The sequence below is a fragment of the Mixophyes fleayi genome, chromosome 3 (assembly GCF_038048845.1).
Source record: "Mixophyes fleayi isolate aMixFle1 chromosome 3, aMixFle1.hap1, whole genome shotgun sequence".
Classification (NCBI taxonomy): domain Eukaryota; kingdom Metazoa; phylum Chordata; class Amphibia; order Anura; family Limnodynastidae; genus Mixophyes; species Mixophyes fleayi.
In genome coordinates this window covers 259,659,673-259,673,734 of record NC_134404.1, presented here as the reverse complement: position 1 = coordinate 259,673,734, position 14,062 = coordinate 259,659,673, and the positions used below count along the sequence as shown (strand labels likewise).

Sequence of the window (14,062 nt, the reverse complement as noted above, 5' to 3'; positions counted from 1 at the left end):
GCATGCGGCTGCTTGGGAAGATGGTGGCCTCCTTCGAGACGATCCCCTTCGGCCGGGCTCATTCTCGATGCTTCCAGTGGGATCTGTTACGGAAATGGTCAGGATCCCACATACACTTGGATCTCCAGAAGATTTTGCTGTCTCCGGGGGCGAGAGAGTCGCTCCAGTGGTGGCTGATTCAGGATCACCTGTCGGTGGGCAGGTCCTTTGCTCCATGGTCATGGATCATAGCCACGACAGACGCCAGCCTGAAAGGTTGGGGGGGGGGCGGTAATCCTGCACCTCCGGCTCCAGGGACTTTGGCCGGTTCAGGAATCAGCCCTATCAATAAATGTGCTGGAGTTGAAGGCTATTCTTTTAGCCCTCCGGGGGGGCCCAGTCCCTCCTCCAGGGCCACCCTGTCAGAATTCAGTCCGGCGATGCCACGTCTGTGGCATATGTCAACAGGCAGGGAGGAACCAGGAGTGCAGCTGCAATGAAAATTGCAGCTCAAATTTTGCTTTGGGTAGAACAATATGTTCCAGCAATGTTGGCAGTATTCATTCCAGGAATAAGGAATTGGGAGGCCGACTACCTAAGTCGAAATCAGATGATGCCATGGGAGTGGTCACTCCATCCGGAAGTTTTTCAGTCTCTGGTTCAAAGGTGGGGTCTTCCGGCTATAGATCTCATGGCATCCAGACACAACAGAAAGGTTCACAGGTTTTGCACAAGGGCAAGAGACCCCTTAGCGGTGGCAGTAGACGTAATGTCATGGGAGTTCAGTTTGGGATACCTGTTTCCTCCGATTCCCATGCTTCCTCGCGTGCTCAGACGAGTAAGGCAAGGCAGTCTGCCAGTAATTCTAATAGCTCCCTCATGGCCGCGCCGAGTCTGGTACGTGGACATAATCTCTATGGCGGAAGGACAAGGATTTCGTCTTCCGTCACGAGATGACCTTCTTCTGCAGGGTCCCTTCCGTCACCAGAATTTACCTCAGCTCAGTTTAACGGCATGGCTGTTGAAGCCAGCCTCTGGAGAGCTAGGGTTTTTTCCCCCAGTGTAGTGAACACTATGATGCGAGCCAGAAAGCCAGTTTCAGCTCGCATCTATCACCGGTTATCAGATGTGCGATTTCAGGTGCGAAAATAGGATATGTCACACGTCCTCCTTTCGTCTCCCTCGCTTATTGGCTTTCCTTCAGGATGGCCTAGAAGCAGGACTTCGGTTAGGTTCCCTAAAAGTTCAGGTATCGGCACTTTCAGCCTTTTTTCATCTGAAATTAGCGGATTTGCCAGATATTAGGACTTTCCTTCAGGGAGTCTTGCATATTCAGCCTCCCTATGTTCCGCCTACAGCACCATGGGATCTTAACCTGGTACTGAATATGCTTAAAGGGCCTTCCTTTGAGCCATTACTTGTGGCAGATTTGAAGTGGTTTACCTGGAAGGTCCTCTTTCTTTTAGCTATTGCATCTGCACATAGGGTTTCGGAATTAGGAGCTCTGTCTTGCCGGGAACCATATCTGGTTTTCCACGAGGACAGAGCGGTGTTAAGAACCCTCCCTTCCTTCGTTCCAAAAGTACTTTCGGCTTTCCACCTGAACCAGGAAATTGTAGTTCCGGTCTTTTCATCTACTTCCCATTCGGGTCAACAGTCTATGGAAAAGTTAGATGTGGTTAGGGCTCTCTGCATTTATGTCAAAAGAACTTCTCAGATTAGACATACTGATTCTCTGTTTGTTCTTTATGATGCTAATAAGAGAGGCTGGCCAGCCTCAAAACAGTCCATTGCAAGATGGATTACGGCAACCATTAAGCAAGCTTACATAAAGGCTAACTGTCCGGTGCCAGAGAGGCTTACGGCCCATTCCACCAGATCGGTAGGGGCGTCGTGGGCAGCGAGAAATGGGGCTTCTGCAGACCAGCTTTGCAGGGCAGCCACCTGGACCTCTGTCCACACCTTTACAAAATTTTACCAGTTTAATATATTTGCATCCTCGGATGCAAATTTCGCTCGTAGTGCTTTACGAGCGGGGCTTTCAGAGTAGTCCCACCCTTAGGGGGCTGCTTTAGAACGTCTCCATGGTAAGCAGTGTCCCTGTCACGAAACAACGTAGAAATACCGCTAAGGAGCCATGAATAGGTGAAAAAACAAACAATGTTTATTCCTGGCAAATATAAACAGGTGATGAAATCATAAGTTTGCAGAAATACCAGATATTCAGCAGTTGCAGGTAAATGGAAGGTGAGGGAAGATTCCAGGCAGCATATACAGGGAAATGCACAGGTAAGTCCCAGGTTCACATACGAAACAGATCAGTAGAATGAATGATGAGATCCTAATGCAGTATAATCACAGGAACAATGCAGGAGGAAGAATCACAGGGTGTAACCACAGGATATGACATCAATAACCAGCTATGTGTGCTGGGAGTGACAGGTATATAAAGGGAAAAAGAGACCACACCCAGGTGCATGGAATAATTAGAGAACAGAAAGGTTAACCCTTAAAGCACAAGAAATGCACAATAGCAGCACCTCTGGACATCAGAGGTACTGCTGCAAACACATAAAAAGAACAAATACAAATAATAAAGTCCAAAAGGTAGGAGCTGCCAGGCGGATCGTGACAGTCCCCCAGATTGGATGAAAGAGAAAAGAGGATTTATGTACTTATGTTAAACCCGTTTCTCTGATTCCGTCTGGGGAACACTGCGATCCTTCCCTTCTGCTTTTCTTCTGTGTGCTCTTGTTTGATTGGCCTTTTCTCCTTGGGCTTTTTAATTAACTGAACAGGAAGGGGCAGGGGGATTGTAGAGGGGAGGGGTCTGTCAGCAGTGCTAAAGTTAACTAGCTAGGTGCCAACTCCCGAGCTCCCCATGGTAAGCAGTGTCCCCCAGACGGAATCGGAGAAACGGATTTAACGTAAGTACATAAATCCTCTTATCTTACCAATCCTTTACCCCAAGAAGATACAGTATTACACTGATTTGTTTTAGGACTCAAAGATATCTTTCCAAGTTTTTGTGAAGGATGTGCTCATGATTTGTATTCATTGATTGAACTGCTGTGCTAACTGTAAATATATCAGGCTATGTTTACTTTACATAGATCGTATTAATTTGTATTTATATTTTGTTTAGTATTTCTTTGTGAATAAAGATTGAATCCTTGATATGTTATTATTAATGCTGAATTTTTCTATTTCATTTTATTTTTGTATATAATTGCCCTTCTTAAACTAGGATTTAAATACAAATAATGTACATTTTTAATTCATTGAGACCCTTTTGAAGTGCAAAGTATTGCTTCATGTTTTATACTTTCTTATATAACAACACTTCGGCTACCCATTTCTGCTTAATATTCATAGAACTTTGCATTCTTTTAATGCATTCACTTTTGTCACTAATGATGTGCCACAGAAAATTCCAAATGTTATCTGTTATACCTGTGATCACTGAGATGACAAAACATCCCCTAAGTCATCAATGATTATACTTGAAACCATACTTCATTACTAGCAAAGAAACATAGGTACTCACCTAGGCCCAAGTTACCAACCAAATGCACTTATGGGGTCTGCTCTGCATACAGTACAGTGACTGGTCTATGCAATGGGTAAGTTTGTGGGTCTGTAAAATGGTCCATCTGTGGGATGAACCTTTGATCTGTGTGGTTGTCACACTCCGTTCCCTGGGTATCTCTACCCGAGCCTCTAAACACTGACTTTCACTTTAAATCTCTCTTCTTTGTACAGACTGTCAGCTATGCCTTGTATCTGTGATTACCTCACCTGCGTGACAGTCAGTTCTGCTATTGGTCAACCTCCCTTTATAAGGCCCGTCCTTTCATCCTTTCATTGCTGGTTCTTCAAGTCATACCTGACCTGATTCTGATGCCCCCCGTGTTCCACATCTCTGTGGTAAGCTGTGCTTCATCGCTGCTGTGTGTCTGGATTCCGCTGACCTCTGCGCACCTGTTACACTTACCTGTGGTAATCGCTGTGATCAACATCCACTGCCTACTCGGCTGCACCACTGACTACTGCTGCCGGGCCATCTTATAAACCCTTACCCTTATCTTTGCTCAAATACTTATAATAGGTATAGTAGTATTAACATCAGCTTAACCAGTCTGCAACTCGATTCTCTCAAACTATGGACTATAAAAACATATACTTTTTCTAGCCCTTTGGTTCCCCATATTTGTCAGTCATATTTAAACTTCTATATATTCTATATGAAAGTAGCTAAAATGTCTGCCAGCATGTTTTTCTTATCTTGCAGACTAGTACATTGTTTCAGCCTACGCAAAAGGATTATTGTCCACCAGTCCTGTATGAAGGTACATCACTAGTAGGTCTCATGTATTAAGAAAGGGAAAAGGTCCACAGATAGAGCTCTATATTTTATTAACGTCAATTGTTTTTTTATTGAAATGTTCAAAGGCATATGAGGTATAGAAATAAAAAAGGGGGAGACAAATACACATAAAGGGGGGGCAATCAAGGGAAGGTATGAGGAAGTCCCCCACACAAGGGGGAAGGGGAAGTCACTCAATTGAAACAGCATTCTTATATCACCAGTGTATTAACAAATTAAAACATGTATATAGTTACATATTATTCATTCTTATAGCTCATAGAAATAACACATGGTGAAGCATGTTCATTGGGTTGAGATTGCTCTATGAGGGCCGCTGGTGAGGGAGATGGTGAGGATTCGGGGGCATCACGAGATGTGCTAGGGCCGTCCGTGATATACTCATGCCATCTAAACCATTTCACAATGGGATCTCAAGCGGATGAAGAATAGGGCATATCAAATGTCTCGATCTCAAATCTATATTGAATTTTGAGACAACTCGGGTGATAGTGGGGGGGAGGGGGACTCCCAGCACTGAGCTATCGCCACTCTAGCAGCTATCAGTATATGTCCTAAGAGATAACGATCGTGTTTGGGAATGATGGTCGGGTATATATTGAAAAGAGCTAAAGCGGTGTCTGGTGTAATAGTAGCTTCTAAGACAGTGGATATCAAGGCAAAGACCTCCTTCCAGAGCGTCTGGATCACCGGACATGTCCAAAAGACATAGTAAACGTCGGCTATCTGATTGCATTGACGCCAGCAAAATTTTGATTGGCTTGGCCATATCTTGTGTAGCCGTTCTGGAGTGAGGTAGAGCCAATTGAGGAACTTGACCTGCATTTCAGTATGGTTAATACATTTTGACATACGATGTGAGGATATATAAATAAATTCCCATTGTTGCTGGGTGAGGGTTAAACCGATGTCTGCTTCCCAGCAGAATTGGGCTGGGTCTTTAGAGGCTGGAACCAAGGACTGGAGGTACTGGTACCATAATGTAATTCCTTCTTTGATGGTACCTTTTGTTAATATATCCAAAACAGGAGGGGATGGCAAAGACAAAACATAAGGAGTTCTAGAGACAATCCCCACCCAATGTCTAATTTGCAGATATTTATATGTCTCAGATGTAGGTAGACTATATTTGTCTTGAAGCAAGGTAAAGTGTAGAAAGAGACTTTGGGCAAACAACTCTGATAGGGAGGCTATCCCCCTATCCCTCCATATGGTAATATTCAGATCCAGAATAAGTTTAGACAGTGCTTGGAGGGAGAGATTGCAGGACGGAAGTGCAAAGTTTTTATGTAGCCCGTTTCCTGGCCATAAACCCAAAATTTTGATGTTTTGATCCCTGAGCCACTTAGTTATCACTTTTGCCTTATGGTAAGGTGTCCATCATGCTGGAAAAGGCATTGTTCACCACCAAACTGTTCTTGGATGTTTGGGAGAAGTTGCACTTGGAGGATGTTTTGGTACCATTCTTTATTCATGGCTGTGTTCTTAGGCAAAATTGTGAGTGAGCCCACTCCCTTGGCTGAGAAGCACCCCACACATGAATGGTCTCGGGATGCTTTACTGTTGGCATGACACAGGACTGATGGTAGTCCTCACCTTTTCTTCTCTGGACAAGCATTTTTCCAGGTGCCCCAAACAATCTGAAAGGGGATTCATCAGAGAAAATTACTTTACCCCAGTCCTCAGCAGTCCATTCCTTGAACATTTTGCAGAATATTATTCTATCCCTGATGTTTTTACTGGAGAGAAGTAGCTTCTTTGCTGGCCTTCTTGACATCAGGACTTCCTCCAAAAGTCTTCACCTCACTGTGTGTGCACTCACACCTGCCTGCTGCCAATACTGAGAAAGCTATGCACTGGTGGTGCCTCGATCCCGCATTCTGGGGTATATGCAAATTGCCATCATAAAAACTGAGACAGCAGACTTTATGAAAATAATATTTGTGTCATTCTCAAATTTTGGCCATGACTTTATATTGTGATGACATTTTCTGTTACTGGTTTACTACTGCTAAATTTAGTTGCTCATATTGTCCTACTTACTATGTATTAGTCAAAGTGTACCCATCACTCGTACACAGAAAAGGCAGCCATTATGTGGGTGAACCAATAATCATACCACCCAAGTGTCCTGATTTTAGCGGGACAGTCCTGATTTAGGGTTCTGTCCCGTCCAGGGACATGTTTGTCCCATGGGTGGGAATGTTGGATGAAGGGTGCTATGTAAAGGGGAGACTAGCACTTTACAGGCCTCTGGTGGCATAGTCGACTTTGTACTAATCCCGCCTCCTTTTGTGCTTGCCCCGCCTACAGTTGATATGGTCCCACCCACATTAGGCCACTTCCAGAAATTTTTCCAGGGCCACTTTAAGTTCCCAATCCGCCCCTGCTGTTTGGTGCTACCATTTTGTTAAATAAACTTATTTATTTTATTTCGGATATTTGCCTAGGTGATTCTGAACCTTGGATAGGTATTGGGTAGGCCAGCTGTGAGGCACAGAGGATTACATTAAACCCAGTATCTTCACAAATATATAGAAACCTTTATGAATATAGTTTATTCTAACTGCACCAGAAAATTGTAACACCCTTATTCCACAAAAAATGTTAATTACTTTGAAATAAATATTGCAGTAGGGAAGGTTATTGTTGGAATAAACTTTATACTAACAGCACCAGAAACATATCTGTCTCCTATATGAATATACAATTTTTGCAAATGTGGTTTTTTTTACATTTAAGTAGAGATGAGCGCACTCGGATTTCCTGAATCCGAGCCCACCCGAACGTTTCCGATCCGAGTCGGATCCGAGACAGATCCGGGTATTGGCGCCAAATGAAAACTTGAAACCGAGGCTCGGAGTCATAATCCCGCTGTCGGATCTTGCGATACTCGGATCCTATAAATTCCCCGCTAGTCGCCGCCATCTTCACTCGGGCATTGATCAGGGTAGAGGGAGGGTGTGTTAGGTGGTCCTCTGTCCTGGTAGATCTCGTGCTGTGCTGTTTAGTTCTGTGCTGTGCTGTGCTGTGTTCTGCAGTATCAGTCCAGTGGTGCTGTGTGCTGTGCTCTGTCAATTTTGAGTTCAGTGGTGCTGCTGGGTCCAGTGTGCTGTGTCCTGTTCAGTCCAGTGGTCCTGTGTCCTGTGCTCTGTGCTTCTAAAGGCATAGTTATTTCCCCAATATTCCCAAGTGTTTAAAAAATTAAAAAAAAGTTATAAAAAAAAATTCCAAAAACTAATTCAATTTTTTTCTAATTACAACAAAATTTGCAAAACCAATCCTGCAGTATAAGCCCATTGGTACTGCAATATTATAAAGTTCACATATTCTGCAGTATCTTGTGCTACATATAATGGAGAGCAAAAATTTGGAGGATAAAATAGGGAAGGATCAAGACCCACTTCCTCCTAATGCTGAAGCTGCTGCCACTAGTCATGACCTAGACGATCAAATGCCATCAACGTCGTCCTCCACGCCCGATGCCCAATCTCCTAGTACAGGGCATGTAAAATCCAAAAAGCCCAAGTTCTCAAAAAATAGCAAAAAGAGAAACTTAAAATCATCTGAGGAGAAACGTAAAGTTGGCAATATGCCATTTACGACACGTAGTGGCAAGGAACGGCTTAGGCCCTGGCCCGTGTTCATGACTAGTGGTCCAGCTTCACCCAAGGATCTTAGCCCTCCTCCTCCTCCCCCCCCCCTACAAAAAAGAGTTATGCTGTCAGCAACAAAACAGCAAACAACTCTGCCTTCTAAAGAGAAATTATCACAAATCCCCAAGGCGAGTCCAATGGTGTTGGTGGTTGTCAAGCCTGACCTTCCCATCACTGTACGGGAAGAGGTGGCTCAGGAGGAGGCTATTGATGATGTAGCTGGCGCTGTGGAGGAACTTGATGGTGATGTGGTTATTGTAAATGAGGCACCAGGGGGGGAAACAGCTGATGTCCATGGGATGAAAAAGCCCATCGTCAGGCCTGGTCAGAAGACCAAAAAATGCACCTCTTCGGTCTGGAGTTATTTTTATCTAAATCCGGACAACCAATGTATGGCCATATGTAGCTTATGTAAAGCTCAAATAAGCAGGGGTAAGGATCTTGCCCACCTAGGGACATCCTCCCTTATACGTCACCTGAATAACCTTCATAGTTCAGTGGTTAGTTCAGGAACTGGGGCTAGGACCGTCATCGGTACAGGGACACCTAAATCCCGTGGTCCAGTTGGATACACACCAGCAACACCCTCCTCGTCAACTTCCTCCACAATCTCCATCAGATTGAGTCCTGCAGCCCAAGTCAGCAGCCAGACTGAGTCCTCTCCAATACGGGATTCATCCGAGGAATCCTGCAGCGGTACGCCTACTACTGCTGCTGCTGTTGCTGCTGTTAGTCGGTCATCTTCCCAGAGTCTGACCGCTAAGTCTTTCACAAAACAATTGACCGTCCAACAGTCGTTTGCCATGACCACAAGATACGATAGTAGTCACCCTATTGCAAAGCGTATAACTGCGGCTGTAACTGCAATGTTGGTGTTAGACGTGCGCCCGGTGTCCGCCATCAGTGGAGTGGGATTTAGAGGGTTGATGGAGGTATTGTGTCCCCGGTACCAAATCCCGTCGACATTCCACTTCTCTGTACATTTTTGGTATCGCCTGCCTAGTGAAGTACGATCAAGTGTCCTCAGTGCTCTAAAAAATGCGATTGTACCCACTGTCCACTTAACCACGGACATGTGGACAAGTGATTCTGGGCAAACGAAGGACTATATGACTGTGACAGCCCACTGGGTAGATGCATCCCCTTCCGCAGCAACAGCAACAGCTGCATCAGTAGCAGCATCTACAAAATGGCTGCTCGTGCAAAGGCAGGCAACATTGTGTATTACAGGCTTTAATAAGAGGCACAACGCTGACAACATATTAGAGAAAATGAGGGAAATTATCTCCCAGTGGCTTACCCCACTTAGACTCTCATGGGGATTTGTGGTGTCAGACAATGCCAGTAACATTGTGCGGGCATTAAATATGGGCAATTTCCAGCACGTCCAATGTTTTGCCCACACCATTAATTTGGTGGTGCAGCATTACCTCAAGAGTGACAGGGGTGTGCAGGAGATGCTTGCGGTGGCGCGCAAAATTGCTGGACACTTTCGGCATTCAGCCAGTGCCTACCGCAGACTAGAGGCACATCAAAAAAGCATGAACCTGCCCTGCCATCACCTCAAACAAGAGGTTGTGACGCGCTGGAACTCCACCCTCTATATGTTGCAGAGGATGGAGGAGCAGCAAAAGGCCATTCAGGCCTACACAGCCACCTACGACATAGGCAAAGGAGTGGGGATGCGCCTGAGTCAAGCGCAGTGGAGACTGATTTCCGTGTTGTGCAAGGTTCTCCAGCCGTTTGAACTTGCCACACGAGAAGTCAGTTCCGACACTGCCAGCTTGAGTCAGGTCATTCCCCTGATCAGGCTGTTGCAGAAGCAGCTGGAGAAAGTGAGGGAGGAGCTGGTAAACCATTGCGATTACACCAAGCATGTAGCTCTTGTGGATGTAGCCCTTCGTACGCTTTGCCAGGATCCGAGGGTGGTCACTCTTTTAAAGTCAGAGGAATACATTCTGGCCACCGTGCTCGATCCTCGGTTTAAAGCGTATGTTGTGTCTCTGTTTACAGCGGACACAAGTCTACAGCGGTGCAAAGACCTGCTGGTCAGGAGATTGTCCTCTAAAGAGGACCGTGACATGCCAAAAGCTCCACCCTCATTTTCTTCCACATCTATGGCTGCGAGGAAAAAGCTCAGTTTTCCTAAAAGAGCCGCTGGCGGGGATGCTGATAACATCTGGTCCGGACTGAAGGACCTGCCAACCATTGCAGACATGTCTACTGTCGCTGCATTGGATGCTGTCACAATTGAAAAAATGTTGGAGGATTATTTTGCTGACACCATCAAAATAGACATGTCAGACAGTTCATATTGTTACTGGCAGGAAAAAAAGGCAGTTTGGAAGCCCCTGTACAAACCGGCTCTATTTTACCTGAGTTGTCCCCCCTGCAGTGTGTACTCGGAAAGAGTTTTTAGTGCAGCGGGGATCCTGGTCAGTGAGCGGCGAAGGAGGTTGCTTCCTCACAACGTTGAAAAAATGATGTTTATAAAAATGAATAATCAATTCCTCAATGAAGTACAGCACTGCCCTCCAGATAGTACAGAGGGACCTGTGGTTGTGGAGTCCAGCGGGGACGAATTGATAATGTGTGAGGAGGAGGAAGTACACACTGTAGGGGGAGAGGAATCAGAGGTTGAGGATGAGGATGACATCTTTCCTCAGTAGAGCCTGTTTAGTTTGTACAGGGAGAGATGAATTGTTTTTTTGGTGTGGGGGCCCAAACAAATCAATCATTTCAGCCACAGTTGTTTGGTAGGCCCTGTCGCTGAAATGATTGGTTCGTTAAAGTGTGCATGTCCTATTTCAACAACATAAGGGTGGGTGGGAGGGCCAAGGACAATTCCATCTTTCAACTCTTTTTTTGGCATTATGTGACCATTCAACAGTCGTTTGACATGTTCAAAAAGAAAATGTCAACAAATTCAAAAAATTAAATCAAAAGTTAAATGCCCTGTCATTATTTAAAGCAAGAGGTATTGAGGTGCTAGTATTAGTGTAGTGTTAATATGTTATAAACACTACACTTGGAACTTGGAGGAGGTATTGTGGCCCCGGTACCAAATTGGGTACCGGTGCCACCCCACTACGCAGTCCAGATACTTGTTTGGTGGAATTCTGACCAGTTGAGGGTGTATTTATTATATTGTGGCCCCGGTATCAAATTGGGTACCGGGGCCACCCCACTACGCAGTCCAGAATTTTTTTTTGGGGAATTCAGAGCCGTGGAGGGTTTTTTATTAATTATATTGTGGTGACCACTCCTCTACGCAGTCCAGATACATTTATTGGTGCGATTCATACCAGTTGATGGTTTTCTTATTATATTGTGGTGACCACTCCTCTACGCAGTCCAGATACATTTATTGGTGCGAATCATACAAGTTGATGGTTTTCTTATTATATTATGGTGACCACTCCTCTACGCAGTCCAGATACATTTATTGGTGCGAATCATACAAGTTCAGGGTTTTTAAATTATATTGTGGTGACCACTCCTCTACGCAGTCCAGATACATTTATTGGTGCGAATCATACAAGTTCAGGGTTTTTAAATTATATTGTGGTGACCACTCCTCTACGCAGTCCAGAAAGATATCTCGTTGCAACGTTTTGGACTAATAACAATATTGTGAGGTGTTCAGAATACACTGTAAATTAGTGGAAATGATTGTTATTGAATGTTATTGAGGTTAATAATAGCGTAGGAGTGAAAATAAGCCCAAAAACTTGATTTTTGAACTTTTTATGCTTTTTTTCAAAAAAAAACAGAATCCAAAACCTTAAATCCGAACCAAAACCTTTCGGCAGGTGTTTTGGGAAACAAATCCGAACCCAAAACATCACGAAAATCCGAATCCAAAACACAAGACACCAAAAGTCGCCGGTGCACATCCCTACATTTAAGGCAGTTGAAACTAGTGGATAATATATGTAATTACTGTTGGAGCAAAAATCAAGCTATATGCAAGCAAGAAATGAGTTTGAAGAATAAAGGTTCAGCTCTCTCAAACATAATGTGCATAAATGTAGGCATCTTTAAAAAGTATATACCCTTCAGGTGAATATAACACAGACAATGTTGTTGGGCAGATGTGAATTGCTGGCAGCCAAGAGGAAAACATGGTTGATGATGATTAGACCCAAACTACAGATTATTTTTTAGGTTGTAATCAGCAGCAATTGGCAAATTATAATTGTATGTGTTAATAAAATGAAAAGTGTCTACAAAATATGAAAAAATGTTTACAAGACAACCATTTGATTACTGAACTGATTGGATCAAAAGGCCAAATTGTTACCTCTTGCAGAAGGGAATCCGTGCCAAGCAACGCTAATCAAAACTGTTAGTTCCTTCATAGAGCAATTAGGGGAAATAATTAAAAAAACAATGGTGGTACAGAACATGTAATATGATGCATGAATTATTTGATAAGGGGATGAGGCACAACATAATCCAATTGTGTGGCGACACACATGAATTGCCCTCTTGCACTTGCACCAGATTTGTAAAGTGACTCATATATTAGTTATTTGTTATTACTGTAACTAATATATATTTTATATGGCATTGGTAGTAATATGCATGCTTCCTTTAAGCATGATATAGTTAGATATTATATTTGTGAAACTGTTTAACCGCCACTTTTTTCATTATCTGAGCTTTGTGAGTGTAGCGTTGTCTGGTTCTGATGGAAGGATGAAGTAAGAAATATTCAATTTAATTTTGTTTTGTTTTATTTGCCAAAGCTGTTGTGAGAAAGAAGCTTTGGGGTGTTGTTTTTTTCAGGCTAAAATATTTTAACTTTTCAGAGGGAAGTTCAAATGTGGGCCTTCTAACTTGTATTATTGTTTCCACTTTTAAAGCAGGATAGCAGCAAATGTAGAGGGCAAAATTTTTGCCCGTGATGGAAGCTGCTTGGTGGATCCTGGTGTTCCCTGCTAAAAATGGCAATAAAGCGCCAAAGTAAAAAGCGCAAAAATTAAATTAACTTCAAAGAGTAGAGTGTGTATTTAATGAGGCGTTTCCACTTTAGTGGGTGGCTGAAGAACTTTTTTGGATACGTATAACATCCTGATATTTGTGTGTCCTCTTCAACAGTAGTGCCGGATCGGCACCTGTTGTTACTTTTAATAGGACATAGTTTGTAAACACAAGGTGCATTTTATATTGTTAAGTGTATTTTTGGCTACAGTTTAATTCTATCTGCACAAATGCATTCTACTACTGTTTTCTACTGTGAAGCCTATTTGAGACAGATGCATGGTAACAGTGTTTTGTTAGGGGATTTACATCCCGAGCCCCTGTATCACCTTGTTTATGTAAGTTACCAGAGCTGTATCACTTAAATTAAAAAGATTATTGTTCAATAAAAAAAAAGAAAATGTATTTTATGGAAGCTATAAACCCAATATAATTAAATAAATAAAATGTGCACATTTCTCACATATTTTGATCTCTTGTTATTCCCATGACTTTTAATGACTTGAATTTACATTTTTACTTTTGCATTTACTTTTAGCTGTGTACAGCTATAAAGGACTGCAATCCCACAAATTGTATTTGTTTTCATGTGTGGCGGACAAATGGGTGCACAAAAAGTATGCACTATGGGCCTGAATCATTAAGGAAAGTGAGACAAAAAAAGGAGTAAATATTTCCTTGGACTAACGATGTTACAATGCAAGGGGTGCAAATTAGTTTATTATTTTGCACATAAGTTAAATACTGGATTTTTTTTCATGTAGCGTACAAATACTTGATAGCTTTGTTTTTACACTGAAATGTAAAGTTGTTTTAGGATATGCCGTACTTCAGCTATAAATCTGTCCCCACATTTTAAATTTTTCTCCCCCTCAAATGCAATGCATGGTTTTGCCCAGGTGCAAGGTTACTCCTTTTTTCTGCTTTACTATCCTTATTGAATCAGGCCCTACGTGTTTAAATTTGTAACGTAGCAAGTAAAAAAAAATAACATTCATGCAAATGTTCTTAAACAGAACAAAATGCATTATTAGTATGCACATTTTTTAAAAGA

At 43.0% G+C, this 14,062-nt stretch overlaps 1 protein-coding gene across 4 annotated transcripts in view; it reads left to right on the top strand.

Moving 5' to 3' along the window:
• Positions 1 to 14,062, top strand: part of SIPA1L2 (signal induced proliferation associated 1 like 2) — a 364,597-nt gene that overhangs the window by 255,685 nt on the left and 94,850 nt on the right. The gene's annotated exons all lie outside the window — the stretch shown is intronic.